This window comes from Catharus ustulatus, chromosome 21, assembly GCF_009819885.2.
Source record: "Catharus ustulatus isolate bCatUst1 chromosome 21, bCatUst1.pri.v2, whole genome shotgun sequence".
Taxonomy (NCBI): domain Eukaryota; kingdom Metazoa; phylum Chordata; class Aves; order Passeriformes; family Turdidae; genus Catharus; species Catharus ustulatus.
This window is the reverse complement of record NC_046241.1, coordinates 11,319,386-11,336,639: the sequence shown is the minus strand read 5'-3', so window position 1 is coordinate 11,336,639 and position 17,254 is coordinate 11,319,386. Positions and strand designations below refer to the sequence as shown.

The 17,254-nt window shown below is 55.1% G+C and overlaps 2 long non-coding RNA genes across 4 annotated transcripts; both read right to left on the bottom strand.

The window, feature by feature from the left end:
* Positions 1-207: 207 nt before the first annotated feature.
* Positions 208-4,780, bottom strand: LOC117005819. Of its 2 annotated transcripts, none has more exons than XR_004419883.1 (7): positions 4,754-4,780; positions 3,455-3,576; positions 2,805-2,926; positions 2,156-2,277; positions 1,506-1,627; positions 857-978; positions 208-327 (listed from the first exon to the last, which is right to left on the bottom strand). It is a non-coding gene; the product is annotated as an uncharacterized LOC117005819 (long non-coding RNA). The 2 variants fall into 2 exon arrangements; XR_004419884.1 differs by lacking the exon at positions 4,754-4,780 and adding an exon at positions 4,107-4,145.
* Positions 4,781-4,796: 16 nt separating this feature from the next.
* Positions 4,797-13,257, bottom strand: LOC117005818. 2 transcript variants are annotated; one of them, XR_004419881.1, is made up of 13 exons: positions 13,211-13,257; positions 12,561-12,682; positions 11,911-12,032; positions 11,263-11,384; positions 10,614-10,735; positions 9,963-10,084; positions 9,312-9,433; positions 8,659-8,780; positions 8,009-8,130; positions 7,358-7,479; positions 6,708-6,829; positions 6,058-6,179; positions 4,797-4,877 (listed from the first exon to the last, which is right to left on the bottom strand). It is a non-coding gene; the product is annotated as an uncharacterized LOC117005818 (long non-coding RNA). The 2 variants fall into 2 exon arrangements; XR_004419882.1 differs by lacking the exon at positions 8,659-8,780.
* Positions 13,258-17,254: the final 3,997 nt, after the last annotated feature.

Here is a 17,254-nt window from a genome sequence, read left to right as displayed (position 1 = left end):
AGTAGGGGTTGGAGTTAGAAGTCAGTGTGTGTGTGGCTGGAAAATGCAAACTTGTGCTGGTATTTTGAGTGGCTCCGCCAAGCAAACTGTCATGCTAAGAAAGGGACTGTGTCACCCAAGGTGCAACATCTCTGGGGTGGCCTAGTGCCTCGGGAGCTGGCATGGGGGCCGGATGGGAAATCAGTGTTGGGCTGGTATACTCACCGTGGGGTGGGCTTGCAAGGCTCTAGGATGAGAGCTGAACTGCAGCAGAGCTGGAGCCACGACGCACATGCTGACTTTCCGAGCTGCAGAAGAGTCCACTGGCAGAGATGGAGAAAGGCCCAGCTGGAGGAGCAGAGCAAGCAGTTGAATAAAGCTTGTGGGATAATCAAGAGCTGAAATCACGGGTTGGGTAAAAGGGGGACCCTAAAATCACTGGGGCTGGGATAAAGAGCTGCAAGCAGGGTAGATGCTGCAAGGGCTGACGTTGGGCCTGTGGGGATCCCTGTGCGCTGGCGTCGCTTAGGGCCTGCGCTGTTCATGCTGGGGGCTGCGTCTTGTGCCTTACCATGGGATGGGACGGGCAGTGCTGAGAAGGGCAAGTGAGGACTGCTAGGGCCTGAAAGGCCACCCACACTTGATTGTGGTATGGGTGGGCAAGTGGGCCGCAGTAGGGGCTGGAGTTAGAAGTCAGTGTGCGTGTGGCTGGAAAATGCAAACTTGTGCTGGCTATTTTGAGTGGCTCCGCCAAGCAAACTGTCATGCTAAGAAAGGGACTGTGTCACCCAAGGTGCAACATCTCTGGGGTGGCCTAGTGCCTCGGGAGCTGGCATGGGGGCCGGATGGGAAATCAGTGTTGGGCTGGTATACTCACCGTGGGGTGGGCTTGGAGGCTCTAGGATGAGAGCTGAACTGCAGCAGAGCTGGAGCCACGACGCACATGCTGACTTTCCGAGCTGCAGAAGAGTCCACTGGCAGAGATGGAGAAAGGCCCAGCTGGAGGAGCAGAGCAAGCAGTTGAATAAAGCTTGTGGGATAACCAGGAGCTGAAATCACGGGTTGGGTAAAAGGGGGACCCTAAAATCACTGGGACTGGGATAAAGAGCTGCAAGCAGGGTAGATGCTGCAAGGGCTGACGTTGGGCCTGTGGGGATCCCTGTGCGCTGGCGTCGCTTAGGGCCTGCGCTGTTCATGCTGGGGGCTGCGTCTTGTGCCTACCATGGGATTGGACGGGCAGTGCTGAGAAGGGCAAGTGAGGACTGCTAGGGCCTGAAAGGCCACCCACACTTGATTGTGGTATGGGTGGGCAAGTGGGCCGCAGTAGGGGCTGGAGCTAGAAGTCAGTGTGCGTGTGGCTGGAAAATGCAAATTGGTGCTGGTATTTTGAGTGGCTCCGCCAAGCAAACTGTCATGCTAAGAAAGGGACTGTGTCACCCAAGGTGCAACATCTCTGGGGTGGCCTAGTGCCTCGGGAGCTGGCATGGGGGCCGGATGGGAAATCAGTGTTGGGCTGGTATACTCACCGTGGGGTGGGCTTGGAGGCTCTAGGATGAGAGCTGAACGGCTGCAGAGCTGGAGCCACGACGCACATGCTGACTTTCCGAGCTGCAGAAGAGTCCACTGGCAGAGATGGAGAAAGGCCCAGCTGGAGGAGCAGAGCAAGCAGTTGAATAAAGCTTGTGGGCTGAGCAAGACCTGAAATCACGGGCTGGGTAAAAGGGGGACCGTGATATCACTGGGGCTGGGATAAAGAGCTGCAAGCAGGGTAGATGCTGCAAGGGCTGACGTTGGGCCTGTGGGGATCCCTGTGCGCTGGCGTCGCTTAGGGCCTGCGCTGTTCATGCTGGGGGCTGCGTCTTGTGCCTTACCATGGGATGGGACGGGCAGTGCTGAGAAGGGCAAGTGAGGACTGCTAGGGCCTGAAAGGCCACCCACACTTGATTGTGGTATGGGTGGGCAAGTGGGCCGCAGTAGGGGCTGGAGTTAGAAGTCAGTGTGCGTGTGGCTGGAAAATGCAAACTTGTGCTGGTATTTTGAGTGGCTCCGCCAAGCAAACTGTCATGCTAAGAAAGGGACTGTGTCACCCAAGGTGCAACATCTCTGGGGTGGCCTAGTGCCTCGGGAGCTGGCATGGGGGCCGGATGGGAAATCAGTGTTGGGCTGGTATACTCACCGTGGGGTGGGCTTCAAGGCTCTAGGATGAGAGCTGAACGGATGCAGAGCTGGAGCCACGACGCACATGCTGACTTTCCGAGCTGCAGAAGAGTCCACTGGCAGAGATGGAGAAAGGCCCAGCTGGAGGAGCAGAGCAAGCAGTTGAATAAAGCTTGTGGGACAACAAAGAGCTGAAATCACAGGCTGGGTAAAAGGGGGACCCTAAAATCACTGGGGCTGGGATAAAGAGCTGCAAGCAGGGTAGATGCTGCAAGGGCTGACGTTGGGCCTGTGGGGATCCCTGTGCGCTGGCGTCGCTTAGGGCCTGCGCTGTTCATGCTGGGGGCTGCGTCTTGTGCCTACCATGGGATTGGACGGGCAGTGCTGAGAAGGGCAAGTGAGGACTGCTAGGGCCTGAAAGGCCACCCACACTTGATTGTGGTATGGGTGGGCAAGTGGGCCGCAGTAGGGGCTGGAGCTAGAAGTCAGTGTGCGTGTGGCTGGAAAATGCAAAGTGGTGCTGGCATTGTGAGTGGCTCCGCCAAGCAAACTGTCATGCTAAGAAAGGGACTGTGTCACCCAAGGTGCAACATCTCTGGGGTGGCCTAGTGCCTCGGGAGCTGGCATGGGGGCCGGATGGGAAATCAGTGTTGGGCTGGTATACTCACCGTGGGGTGGGCTTCAAGGCTCTAGGATGAGAGCTGAACGGATGCAGAGCTGGAGCCACGACGCACATGCTGACTTTCCGAGCTGCAGAAGAGTCCACTGGCAGAGATGGAGAAAGGCCCAGCTGGAGGAGCAGAGCAAGCAGTTGAATAAAGCTTGTGGGCTGAGCAAGAGCTGAAATCACGGGTTGGGTAAAAGGGGGACCCTAAAATCACTGGGGCTGGGATAAAGAGCTGCAAGCAGGGTAGATGCTGCAAGGGCTGACGTTGGGCCTGTGGGGATCCCTGTGCGCTGGCGTCGCTTAGGGCCTGCGCTGTTCATGCTGGGGGCTGCGTCTTGTGCCTTACCATGGGATTGGACGGGCAGTGCTGAGAAGGGCAAGTGAGGACTGCTAGGGCCTGAAAGGCCACCCACACTTGATTGTGGTATGGGTGGGCAAGTGGGCCGCAGTAGGGGCTGGAGTTAGAAGTCAGTGTGTGTGTGGCTGGAAAATGCAAACTTGTGCTGGTATTTTGAGTGGCTCCGCCAAGCAAACTGTCATGCTAAGAAAGGGACTGTGTCACCCAAGGTGCAACATCTCTGGGGTGGCCTAGTGCCTCGGGAGCTGGCATGGGGGCCGGATGGGAAATCAGTGTTGGGCTGGTATACTCACCGTGGGGTGGGCTTGGAGGCTCTAGGATGAGAGCTGAACTGCAGCAGAGCTGGAGCCACGACGCACATGCTGACTTTCCGAGCTGCAGAAGAGTCCACTGGCAGAGATGGAGAAAGGCCCAGCTGGAGGAGCAGAGCAAGCAGTTGAATAAAGCTTGTGGGCTGAGCAAGAGCTGAAATCACGGGTTGGGTAAAAGGGGGACCCTAAAATCACTGGGACTGGGATAAAGAGCTGCAAGCAGGGTAGATGCTGCAAGGGCTGACGTTGGGCCTGTGGGGATCCCTGTGCGCTGGCGTCGCTTAGGGCCTGCGCTGTTCATGCTGGGGGCTGCGTCTTGTGCCTTACCATGGGATTGGACGGGCAGTGCTGAGAAGGGCAAGTGAGGACTGCTAGGGCCTGAAAGGCCACCCACACTTGATTGTGGTATGGGTGGGCAAGTGGGCCGCAGTAGGGGCTGGAGCTTAGAAGTCAGTGTGCGTGTGGCTGGAAAATGCAAATTGGTGCTGGCTATTGTGAGTGGCTCCGCCAAGCAAACTGTCATGCTAAGAAAGGGACTGTGTCACCCAAGGTGCAACATCTCTGGGGTGGCCTAGTGCCTCGGGAGCTGGCATGGGGGCCGGATGGGAAATCAGTGTTGGGCTGGTATACTCACCGTGGGGTGGGCTTGAAGGCTCTAGGATGAGAGCTGAACGGATGCAGAGCTGGAGCCACGACGCACATGCTGCCCTTCCAAGCTGCACAAGAGTCCACTGGCAGAAACGGAGAAAGGCCCAGCTGGAGGAGCAGAGCAAGCAGTTGAATAAAGCTTGTGGGATAACCAGGAGCTGAAATCACAGCCGGGGAAAGGGGGACCCTAAAATCACTGGGGCTGGGATAAAGAGCTGCAAGCAGGGTAGATGCTGCAAGGGCTGACGTTGGGCCTGTGGGGATCCCTGTGCGCTGGCGTCGCTTAGGGCCTGCGCTGTTCATGCTGGGGGCTGCGTCTTGTGCCTTACCATGGGATGGGACGGGCAGTGCTGAGAAGGGCAAGTGAGGACTGCTAGGGCCTGAAAGGCCACCCACACTTGATTGTGGTATGGGTGGGCAAGTGGGCCGCAGTAGGGGTTGGAGCTAGAAGTCAGTGTGCGTGTGGCTGGAAAATGCAAAGTGGTGCTGGCATTGTGAGTGGCTCCGCCAAGCAAACTGTCATGCTAATAAGGGACTGTGTCACCCAAGGTGCAACATCTCTGGGGTGGCCTAGTGCCTCGGGAGCTGGCATGGGGGCCGGATGGGAAATCAGTGTTGGGCTGGTATACTCACCGTGGGGTGGGCTTGGAGGGCTCTAGGATGAGAGCTGAACGGCATGCAGAGCTGGAGCCACGACGCACATGCTGACTTTCCGAGCTGCAGAAGAGTCCACTGGCAGAGATGGAGAAAGGCCCAGCTGGAGGAGCAGAGCAGGCAGTTGAATAAAGCTTGTGGGACAACAAAGAGCTGAAATCACGGGTTGGGTAAAAGGGGGACCCTAAAATCACTGGGGCTGGGATAAAGAGCTGCAAGCAGGGTAGATGCTGCAAGGGCTGACGTTGGGCCTGTGGGGATCCCTGTGCGCTGGCGTCGCTTAGGGCCTGCGCTGTTCATGCTGGGGGCTGCGTCTTGTGCCTTACCATGGGATGGGACGGGCAGTGCTGAGAAGGGCAAGTGAGGACTGCTAGGGCCTGAAAGGCCACCCACACTTGATTGTGGTATGGGTGGGCAAGTGGGCCGCAGTAGGGGCTGGAGTTAGAAGTCAGTGTGCGTGTGGCTGGAAAATGCAAACTTGTGCTGGTATTTTGAGTGGCTCCGCCAAGCAAACTGTCATGCTAAGAAAGGGACTGTGTCACCCAAGGTGAAACATCTGTGGGGTGGCCTAGTGCCTCGGGAGCTGGCATGGGGGCCGGATGGGAAATCAGTGTTGGGCTGGTATACTCACCGTGGGGTGGGCTTCAAGGCTCTAGGATGAGAGCTGAACGGCTGCAGAGCTGGAGCCACGACGCACATGCTGACTTTCCGAAGCTGCAGAAGAGTCCACTGGCAGAGATGGAGAAAGGCCCAGCTGGAGGAGCAGAGCAAGCAGTTGAATAAAGCTTGTGGGCTGAAGCAAGAGCTGAAATCACGGGTTGGGTAAAAGGGGGACCCTAAAATCACTGGGGCTGGGATAAAGAGCTGCAAGCAGGGTAGATGCTGCAAGGGCTGACGTTGGGCCTGTGGGGATCCCTGTGCGCTGGCGTCGCTTAGGGCCTGCGCTGTTCATGCTGGGGGCTGCGTCTTGTGCCTTACCATGGGATGGGACGGGCAGTGCTGAGAAGGGCAAGTGAGGACTGCTAGGGCCTGAAAGGCCACCCACACTTGATTGTGGTATGGGTGGGCAAGTGGGCCGCAGTAGGGGCTGGAGTTAGAAGTCAGTGTGCGTGTGGCTGGAAAATGCAAACTTGTGCTGGTATTTTGAGTGGCTCCGCCAAGCAAACTGTCATGCTAAGAAAGGGACTGTGTCACCCAAGGTGCAACATCTCTGGGGTGGCCTAGTGCCTCGGGAGCTGGCATGGGGGCCGGATGGGAAATCAGTGTTGGGCTGGTATACTCACCGTGGGGTGGGCTTCAAGGCTCTAGGATGAGAGCTGAACGGATGCAGAGCTGGAGCCACGACGCACATGCTGACTTTCCGAGCTGCAGAAGAGTCCACTGGCAGAGATGGAGAAAGGCCCAGCTGGAGGAGCAGAGCAAGCAGTTGAATAAAGCTTGTGGGCTGAGCAAGAGCTGAAATCACGGGTTGGGTAAAAGGGGGACCCTAAAATCACTGGGGCTGGGATAAAGAGCTGCAAGCAGGGTAGATGCTGCAAGGGCTGACGTTGGGCCTGTGGGGATCCCTGTGCGCTGGCGTCGCTTAGGGCCTGCGCTGTTCATGCTGGGGGCTGCGTCTTGTGCCTTACCATGGGATGGGACGGGCAGTGCTGAGAAGGGCAAGTGAGGACTGCTAGGGCCTGAAAGGCCACCCACACTTGATTGTGGTATGGGTGGGCAAGTGGGCCGCAGTAGGGGCTGGAGTTAGAAGTCAGTGTGCGTGTGGCTGGAAAATGCCAAGTGGTGCTGGCATTGTGAGTGGCTCCGCCAAGCAAACTGTCATGCTAAGAAAGGGACTGTGTCACCCAAGGTGCAACATCTCTGGGGTGGCCTAGTGCCTCGGGAGCTGGCATGGGGGCCGGATGGGAAATCAGTGTTGGGCTGGTATACTCACCGTGGGGTGGGCTTGGAGGCTCTAGGATGAGAGCTGAACGGATGCAGAGCTGGAGCCACGACGCACATGCTGACTTTCCGAGCTGCAGAAGAGTCCACTGGCAGAGATGGAGAAAGGCCCAGCTGGAGGAGCAGAGCAAGCAGTTGAATAAAGCTTGTGGGATAACCAAGAGCTGAAATCACGGGTTGGGTAAAAGGGGGACCCTAAAATCACTGGGGCTGGGATAAAGAGCTGCAAGCAGGGTAGATGCTGCAAGGGCTGACGTTGGGCCTGTGGGGATCCCTGTGCGCTGGCGTCGCTTAGGGCCTGCGCTGTTCATGCTGGGGGCTGCGTCTTGTGCCTTACCATGGGATTGGACGGGCAGTGCTGAGAAGGGCAAGTGAGGACTGCTAGGGCCTGAAAGGCCACCCACACTTGATTGTGGTATGGGTGGGCAAGTGGGCCGCAGTAGGGGCTGGAGTTAGAAGTCAGTGTGCGTGTGGCTGGAAAATGCAAACTTGTGCTGGTATTGTGAGTGGCTCCGCCAAGCAAACTGTCATGCTAAGAAAGGGACTGTGTCACCCAAGGTGCAACATCTCTGGGGTGGCCTAGTGCCTCGGGAGCTGGCATGGGGGCCGGATGGGAAATCAGTGTTGGGCTGGTATACTCACCGTGGGGTGGGCTTGGAGGCTCTAGGATGAGAGCTGAACGGCTGCAGAGCTGGAGCCACGACGCACATGCTGACTTTCCGAGCTGCAGAAGAGTCCACTGGCAGAGATGGAGAAAGGCCCAGCTGGAGGAGCAGAGCAAGCAGTTGAATAAAGCTTGTGGGCTGAGCAAGAGCTGAAATCACAGGTTGGGTAAAAGGGGGACCCTAAAATCACTGGGACTGGGATAAAGAGCTGCAAGCAGGGTAGATGCTGCAAGGGCTGACGTTGGGCCTGTGGGGATCCCTGTGCGCTGGCGTCGCTTAGGGCCTGCGCTGTTCATGCTGGGGGCTGCGTCTTGTGCCTTACCATGGGATGGGACGGGCAGTGCTGAGAAGGGCAAGTGAGGACTGCTAGGGCCTGAAAGGCCACCCACACTTGATTGTGGTATGGGTGGGCAAGTGGGCCGCAGTAGGGGCTTGGAGTTAGAAGTCAGTGTGCGTGTGGCTGGAAAATGCAAAGTGGTGCTGGCATTGTGAGTGGCTCCGCCAAGCAAACTGTCATGCTAAGAAAGGGACTGTGTCACCCAAGGTGCAACATCTCTGGGGTGGCCTAGTGCCTCGGGAGCTGGCATGGGGGCCGGATGGGAAATCAGTGTTGGGCTGGTATACTCACCGTGGGGTGGGCTTCAAGGCTCTAGGATGAGAGCTGAACAGATGCAGAGCTGGAGCCACGACGCACATGCTGACTTTCCGAGCTGCAGAAGAGTCCACTGGCAGAGATGGAGAAAGGCCCAGCTGCAGGAGCAGAGCAGGCAGTTGAATAAAGCTTGTGGGATAATCAAGAGCTGAAATCAAAGGCTGGGAAAAAGGGGGACCCTAAAATCACTGGGGCTGGGATAAAGAGCTGCAAGCAGGGTAGATGCTGCAAGGGCTGACGTTGGGCCTGTGGGGATCCCTGTGCGCTGGCGTCGCTTAGGGCCTGCGCTGTTCATGCTGGGGGCTGCGTCTTGTGCCTTACCATGGGATGGGACGGGCAGTGCTGAGAAGGGCAAGTGAGGACTGCTAGGGCCTGAAAGGCCACCCACACTTGATTGTGGTATGGGTGGGCAAGTGGGCCGCAGTAGGGGTTGGAGTTAGAAGTCAGTGTGCGTGTGGCTGGAAAATGCAAACTTGTGCTGGTATTTTGAGTGGCTCCGCCAAGCAAACTGTCATGCTAAGAAAGGGACTGTGTCACCCAAGGTGCAACATCTCTGGGGTGGCCTAGTGCCTCGGGAGCTGGCATGGGGGCCGGATGGGAAATCAGTGTTGGGCTGGTATACTCACCGTGGGGTGGGCTTCAAGGCTCTAGGATGAGAGCTGAACTGCAGCAGAGCTGGAGCCACGACGCACATGCTGACTTTCCGAGCTGCAGAAGAGTCCACTGGCAGAGATGGAGAAAGGCCCAGCTGGAGGAGCAGAGCAAGCAGTTGAATAAAGCTTGTGGGCTGAGCAAGAGCTGAAATCACGGGCTGGGTAAAAGGGGGACCCTAAAATCACTGGGGCTGGGATAAAGAGCTGCAAGCAGGGTAGATGCTGCAAGGGCTGACGTTGGGCCTGTGGGGATCCCTGTGCGCTGGCGTCGCTTAGGGCCTGCGCTGTTCATGCTGGGGGCTGCGTCTTGTGCCTTACCATGGGATTGGACGGGCAGTGCTGAGAAGGGCAAGTGAGGACTGCTAGGGCCTGAAAGGCCACCCACACTTGATTGTGGTATGGGTGGGCAAGTGGGCCGCAGTAGGGGCTGGAGCTAGAAGTCAGTGTGCGTGTGGCTGGAAAATGCAAACTTGGTGCTGGCTATTTTGAGTGGCTCCGCCAAGCAAACTGTCATGCTAAGAAAGGGACTGTGTCACCCAAGGTGCAACATCTCTGGGGGTGGCCTAGTGCCTCGGGAGCTGGCATGGGGGCCGGATGGGAAATCAGTGTTGGGCTGGTATACTCACCGTGGGGTGGGCTTCAAGGCTCTAGGATGAGAGCTGAACGGATGCAGAGCTGGAGCCACGACGCACATGCTGACTTTCCGAGCTGCAGAAGAGTCCACTGGCAGAGATGGAGAAAGGCCCAGCTGGAGGAGCAGAGCAAGCAGTTGAATAAAGCTTGTGGGATAATCAAGAGCTGAAATCACGGGTTGGGTAAAAGGGGGACCCTAAAATCACTGGGGCTGGGATAAAGAGCTGCAAGCAGGGTAGATGCTGCAAGGGCTGACGTTGGGCCTGTGGGGATCCCTGTGCGCTGGCGTCGCTTAGGGCCTGCGCTGTTCATGCTGGGGGCTGCGTCTTGTGCCTTACCATGGGATGGGACGGGCAGTGCTGAGAAGGGCAAGTGAGGACTGCTAGGGCCTGAAAGGCCACCCACACTTGATTGTGGTATGGGTGGGCAAGTGGGCCGCAGTAGGGGCTGGAGTTAGAAGTCAGTGTGCGTGTGGCTGGAAAATGCAAACTTGTGCTGGTATTTTGAGTGGCTCCGCCAAGCAAACTGTCATGCTAAGAAAGGGACTGTGTCACCCAAGGTGCAACATCTCTGGGGTGGCCTAGTGCCTCGGGAGCTGGCATGGGGGCCGGATGGGAGAATCAGTGTTGGGCTGGTATACTCACCGTGGGGTGGGCTTGGAGGCTCTAGGATGAGAGCTGAACGGCTGCAGAGCTGGAGCCACGACGCACATGCTGACTTTCCGAGCTGCAGAAGAGTCCACTGGCAGAGATGGAGAAAGGCCCAGCTGGAGGAGCAGAGCAAGCAGTTGAATAAAGCTTGTGGGCTGAGCAAGAGCTGAAATCACGGGTTGGGTAAAAGGGGGACCCTAAAATCACTGGGACTGGGATAAAGAGCTGCAAGCAGGGTAGATGCTGCAAGGGCTGACGTTGGGCCTGTGGGGATCCCTGTGCGCTGGCGTCGCTTAGGGCCTGCGCTGTTCATGCTGGGGGCTGCGTCTTGTGCCTTACCATGGGATTGGACGGGCAGTGCTGAGAAGGGCAAGTGAGGACTGCTAGGGCCTGAAAGGCCACCCACACTTGATTGTGGTATGGGTGGGCAAGTGGGCCGCAGTAGGGGTTGGAGTTAGAAGTCAGTGTGCTGTGTGGCTGGAAAATGCAAACTTGTGCTGGTATTTTGAGTGGCTCCGCCAAGCAAACTGTCATGCTAAGAAAGGGACTGTGTCACCCAAGGTGCAACATCTCTGGGGTGGCCTAGTGCCTCGGGAGCTGGCATGGGGGCCGGATGGGAAATCAGTGTTGGGCTGGTATACTCACCGTGGGGTGGGCTTGGAGGCTCTAGGATGAGAGCTGAACGGATGCAGAGCTGGAGCCACGACGCACATGCTGACTTTCCGAGCTGCAGAAGAGTCCACTGGCAGAGATGGAGAAAGGCCCAGCTGGAGGAGCAGAGCAGGCAGTTGAATAAAGCTTGTGGGATAACCAAGAGCTGAAATCACGGGTTGGGTAAAAGGGGGACCCTAAAATCACTGGGGCTGGGATAAAGAGCTGCAAGCAGGGTAGATGCTGCAAGGGCTGACGTTGGGCCTGTGGGGATCCCTGTGCGCTGGCGTCGCTTAGGGCCTGCGCTGTTCATGCTGGGGGCTGCGTCTTGTGCCTTACCATGGGATGGGACGGGCAGTGCTGAGAAGGGCAAGTGAGGACTGCTAGGGCCTGAAAGGCCACCCACACTTGATTGTGGTATGGGTGGGCAAGTGGGCCGCAGTAGGGGTTGGAGCTAGAAGTCAGTGTGCGTGTGGCTGGAAAATGCAAAGTGGTGCTGGCATTGTGAGTGGCTCCGCCAAGCAAACTGTCATGCTAATAAGGGACTGTGTCACCCAAGGTGCAACATCTCTGGGGTGGCCTAGTGCCTCGGGAGCTGGCATGGGGGCCGGATGGGAAATCAGTGTTGGGCTGGTATACTCACCGTGGGGTGGGCTTCAAGGCTCTAGGATGAGAGCTGAACGGATGCAGAGCTGGAGCCACGACGCACATGCTGACTTTCCGAGCTGCAGAAGAGTCCACTGGCAGAGATGGAGAAAGGCCCAGCTGGAGGAGCAGAGCAAGCAGTTGAATAAAGCTTGTGGGATAACCAGGAGCTGAAGTCACAGCCGGGGAAAGGGGGACCCTAAAATCACTGGGGCTGGGATAAAGAGCTGCAAGCAGGGTAGACGCTGCAAGGGCTGACGTTGGGCCTGTGGGGATCCCTGTGCGCTGGCGTCGCTTAGGGCCTGCGCTGTTCATGCTGGGGGCTGCGTCTTGTGCCTTACCATGGGATGGGACGGGCAGTGCTGAGAAGGGCAAGTGAGGACTGCTAGGGCCTGAAAGGCCACCCACACTTGATTGTGGTATGGGTGGGCAAGTGGGCTGCAGTAGGGGTTGGAGTTAGAAGTCAGTGTGCGTGTGGCTGGAAAATGCAAAGTGGTGCTGGCATTGTGAGTGGCTCCGCCAAGCAAACTGTCATGCTAAGAAAGGGACTGTGTCACCCAAGGTGCAACATCTCTGGGGTGGCCTAGTGCCTCGGGAGCTGGCATGGGGGCCGGATGGGAAATCAGTGTTGGGCTGGTATACTCACCGTGGGGTGGGCTTCAAGGCTCTAGGATGAGAGCTGAACTGCAGCAGAGCTGGAGCCACGACGCACATGCTGACTTTCCGAGCTGCAGAAGAGTCCACTGGCAGAGATGGAGAAAGGCCCAGCTGGAGGAGCAGAGCAAGCAGTTGAATAAAGCTTGTGGGATAATCAAGAGCTGAAATCAAAGGCTGGGAAAAAGGGGGACCCTAAAATCACTGGGACTGGGATAAAGAGCTGCAAGCAGGGTAGATGCTGCAAGGGCTGACGTTGGGCCTGTGGGGATCCCTGTGCGCTGGCGTCGCTTAGGGCCTGCGCTGTTCATGCTGGGGGCTGCGTCTTGTGCCTTACCATGGGATTGGACGGGCAGTGCTGAGAAGGGCAAGTGAGGACTGCTAGGGCCTGAAAGGCCACCCACACTTGATTGTGGTATGGGTGGGCAAGTGGGCCGCAGTAGGGGTTGGAGTTAGAAGTCAGTGTGCGTGTGGCTGGAAAATGCAAACTTGTGCTGGTATTTTGAGTGGCTCCGCCAAGCAAACTGTCATGCTAAGAAAGGGACTGTGTCACCCAAGGTGTAACATCTCTGGGGTGGCCTAGTGCCTCGGGAGCTGGCATGGGGGCCGGAGGGAGAATCACTGTGGGGCTAGTATACTCACCGTGGGGTGGGCTTGGAGGCTCTAGGATGAGAGCTGAACGGATGCAGAGCTGGAGCCACGACGCACATGCTGACTTTCCGAGCTGCAGAAGAGTCCACTGGCAGAGATGGAGAAAGGCCCAGCTGGAGGAGCAGAGCAAGCAGTTGAATAAAGCTTGTGGGATAATCAAGAGCTGAAATCACGGGTTGGGTAAAAGGGGGACCCTAAAATCACTGGGACTGGGATAAAGAGCTGCAAGCAGGGTAGATGCTGCAAGGGCTGACGTTGGGCCTGTGGGGATCCCTGTGCGCTGGCGTCGCTTAGGGCCTGCGCTGTTCATGCTGGGGGCTGCGTCTTGTGCCTTACCATGGGATGGGACGGGCAGTGCTGAGAAGGGCAAGTGAGGACTGCTAGGGCCTGAAAGGCCACCCACACTTGATTGTGGTATGGGTGGGCAAGTGGGCCGCAGTAGGGGCTGGAGTTAGAAGTCAGTGTGCGTGTGGCTGGAAAATGCAAACTTGTGCTGGTATTTTGAGTGGCTCCGCCAAGCAAACTGTCATGCTAAGAAAGGGACTGTGTCACCCAAGGTGCAACATCTCTGGGGTGGCCTAGTGCCTCGGGAGCTGGCATGGGGGCCGGATGGGAAATCAGTGTTGGGCTGGTATACTCACCGTGGGGTGGGCTTCAAGGCTCTAGGATGAGAGCTGAACTGCAGCAGAGCTGGAGCCACGACGCACATGCTGACTTTCCAAGCTGCACAAGAGTCCACTGGCAGAGATGGAGAAAGGCCCAGCTGGAGGAGCAGAGCAAGCAGTTGAATAAAGCTTGTGGGATAACCAGGAGCTGAAGTCACAGCCGGGGAAAGGGGGACCCTAAAATCACTGGGGCTGGGATAAAGAGCTGCAAGCAGGGTAGATGCTGCAAGGGCTGACGTTGGGCCTGTGGGGATCCCTGTGCGCTGGCATCGCTTAGGGCCTGCGCTGTTCATGCTGGGGGCTGCGTCTTGTGCCTTACCATGGGATGGGACGGGCAGTGCTGAGAAGGGCAAGTGAGGACTGCTAGGGCCTGAAAGGCCACCCACACTTGATTGTGGTATGGGTGGGCAAGTGGGCCGCAGTAGGGGCTGGAGTTAGAAGTCAGTGTGTGTGTGGCTGGAAAATGCAAACTTGTGCTGGTATTTTGAGTGGCTCCGCCAAGCAAACTGTCATGCTAAGAAAGGGACTGTGTCACCCAAGGTGTAACATCTCTGGGGTGGCCTAGTGCCTCGGGAGCTGGCATGGGGGCCGGATGGGAAATCAGTGTTGGGCTGGTATACTCACCGTGGGGTGGGCTTGAAGGCTCTAGGATGAGAGCTGAACTGCAGCAGAGCTGGAGCCACGACGCACATGCTGACTTTCCGAGCTGCAGAAGAGTCCACTGGCAGAGATGGAGAAAGGCCCAGCTGCAGGAGCAGAGCAGGCAGTTGAATAAAGCTTGTGGGATAATCAAGAGCTGAAATCAAAGGCTGGGAAAAAGGGGGACCCTAAAATCACTGGGGCTGGGATAAAGAGCTGCAAGCAGGGTAGATGCTGCAAGGGCTGACGTTGGGCCTGTGGGGATCCCTGTGCGCTGGCGTCGCTTAGGGCCTGCGCTGTTCATGCTGGGGGCTGCGTCTTGTGCCTTACCATGGGATGGGACGGGCAGTGCTGAGAAGGGCAAGTGAGGACTGCTAGGGCCTGAAAGGCCACCCACACTTGATTGTGGTATGGGTGGGCAAGTGGGCCGCAGTAGGGGTTGGAGTTAGAAGTCAGTGTGCGTGTGGCTGGAAAATGCAAACTTGTGCTGGTATTTTGAGTGGCTCCGCCAAGCAAACTGTCATGCTAAGAAAGGGACTGTGTCACCCAAGGTGTAACATCTCTGGGGTGGCCTAGTGGCTCAGGAGCTGGCATGGGGGCCGGATGGGAAATCACTGTGGGGCTGGTATACTCACCGTGGGGTGGGCTTGGAGGCTCTAGGATGAGAGCTGAACTGCAGCAGAGCTGGAGCCACGACGCACATGCTGACTTTCCGAGCTGCAGAAGAGTCCACTGGCAGAGATGGAGAAAGGCCCAGCTGGAGGAGCAGAGCAAGCAGTTGAATAAAGCTTGTGGGATAACCAAGAGCTGAAATCAATTGCTGGGGAAAAGGGGGACCCAGAAATCACTGGGACTGCGATAAAGAGCTGCAAGCAGATGTTGCATACCCTAAAACAACAAACAAAACACTCAGTGAGCTGGCGGCAAACCCTGTTCCATAACCATCATCCTATCCCAAACAAAGAAGAAACCAGGCTTTCCAATTATTCTGCATTACCTCATATCCTGCTTTTAGTCCAGTGATGCCCCTTTTTCCCACTAAGGCAGATCTTGCCAAATTACTTGGTAAGACTTCAAACTGTGGATTACTTCCTTACAAAAGCAGCCTCCAAATTGTTCTCATGTGGCTTCTAGGGCTATCCCAGACTGGATCCTGGGACAGGACAGGATGCATATATGAGGCACACATTCCCTCTGCAGCCAGTTGCACACTGGTAGCAGCTGGTACAACACCAACACTTCAAAGGCACCCAACCCAAGTCACCCCCAGTGTGATAATCCGAGGTCTCGAAATCCATGCTGTAGAACACGGCAGGGAACAAGGCACATGGACAGATCAATCATCTCCAGAGGAGTGTTCTGAGCTGCTTTGCCACATGCCTTGAACCCTGTCCCCTTCACCCAGTGCAATGTTCAAACCCAGCCCTGGTCACTGTGCTGGTCACAACACAGCAGCCTGTCTTCCCCAAATCCCAGATTTCCATGGCTTTGGTGGCCTCAAACCTTCTCTCCATGGATCCTCAGCCCACCTCACTCGCACTGCTCCAAGGCACTTACCCCTCAGGCAGTGGGCACTGGCTGAGGCATGGCTGGCTGCTCTGCTTTGCCACCTTGCTGCTCTGAAATGGGGGTGGTGGGCAAAATCTCTTCTTTGGGTTCCACAATGCCTGACAAAATTTGTATGTTTATATTTTAAAATATTATTTATTTATAAACTCTGCCCCCCATCAAGTAGGAAAAAAAAACCCCCTTTATTTCAAACAATATTTAAATATATTTTTTTCTTTATGTTTTTCATATTTACATCTGTAATTTATATATCTCTATCATGGATAGAAGAATTTATCCTATTAGTTACATCCTGCATATATATGTACTTTTATTTTATATTTATATATGCATATATATTTATAATACTAGTTTTACAAGTCTGTATATATTTATTGTATATTTATATTTTTGATTATATTACTTATAAAAAACCCTGCCTCTAACCAAATAACACCAATAAAACATTTAAACTGTATCTTTGTATTTCTATTTTCATTCTTATATGTATTCCTTATATGTTATGCTATTTACATTATTTATATAGTATATATTTCATAGAAATTTGTTACTTGTATTTGTTAATATGTTATATTCTACAAATATATTGATATTTTTATATTTTCATTTTCCTATTATTTATAGCTCATATTTATACTAGCTATATAACACCCCACCAATGAAATAAAAGAGAATAAAATATTCCTGTAAAGCTCTGTTTAAGTGCTTTTATATTGATATTTTCCCTGTATTCTACACCCACCCCTCCCTGTGCAGGCTCTGGCCCCCTCGGGTCCCTCTGCGGGAGGGCTCCCAGCGCCACCCACCCCCCATTCCCACTCACCTGCCCCTGCCTGGGACTCGTCAGTTAACATCCGTCTCCATAAAGCCCCTGACACTGCCTGCCCCTAACTCTCAACAAGGGAGGAAACCTTGCCCAGCCTCCTGACTCTGGCACCTACACTCAACGACTGCAGTTACACAGGATGAATCTGTGCCCTTGCTCCTCTCCATACGCAAAATAAAAGCAAGTTATCACAACTCATTTGTTCTACATTTACTCTGTGTACAACACCTGCAGCTCTAAAAATAACTGCTGTTTACATCAATCTCACAGGGTAATTCATGTAAATAAACAAAAAATGATGGAAAAAGGACTCATTCTAATCTAAGTGACTATTTTTGTCAGAGTCTTGAAATAGAAATGCACTCCCAGCTCTCACAAAAACAGGCAGGAGTAGAATGTAAAATCCAAAACCAAACCTTCAGTAAAGTGGTACTGTACAGAAAAGTAAGTCCTCACTATCTCTTCTTAGCAGCCTTTCTGCTGATGTACCTGCCCTGACTTCCCTGTCCCAGCACTCCCTTCAGGGAAAATACAAAGGACTGAAGTGCAAAGTGGACAAAAGAACAAGTCAAGCAGTCCATGTTCCCACCTGGCAAAAGAATCCAAAACCACCAGGAAAACAGCACCTTCGGAGCAGCTCTTGCTTGAGACATTGAGAGCTGGGAGACCAAGTGGACCTGCCTTTAATCCCTTGCAAGGATCAAGGGCAACTAAACCCCAATTGGATCACTGTAACTTTGGTCTGGTGCACTGAGCAGTACAAGGCCACTCTGGGATTGGAGCTACATGCAAAGATTCAATGCACAAAGCTGGGTACAGATTTGTGTGCCATGAATAGTGCAGGACACTGCATGAGAAGCCCTGTCTCTTAGTCACCTATACTAAAGAAAACCAAACATCGGTGTATGCTCTGAGGAGCACATTAGCCAAAACCAAATAACTCCGCTACTCACCAGTTCCCAGGAATAGCAGTGTTCTGTGGGCCA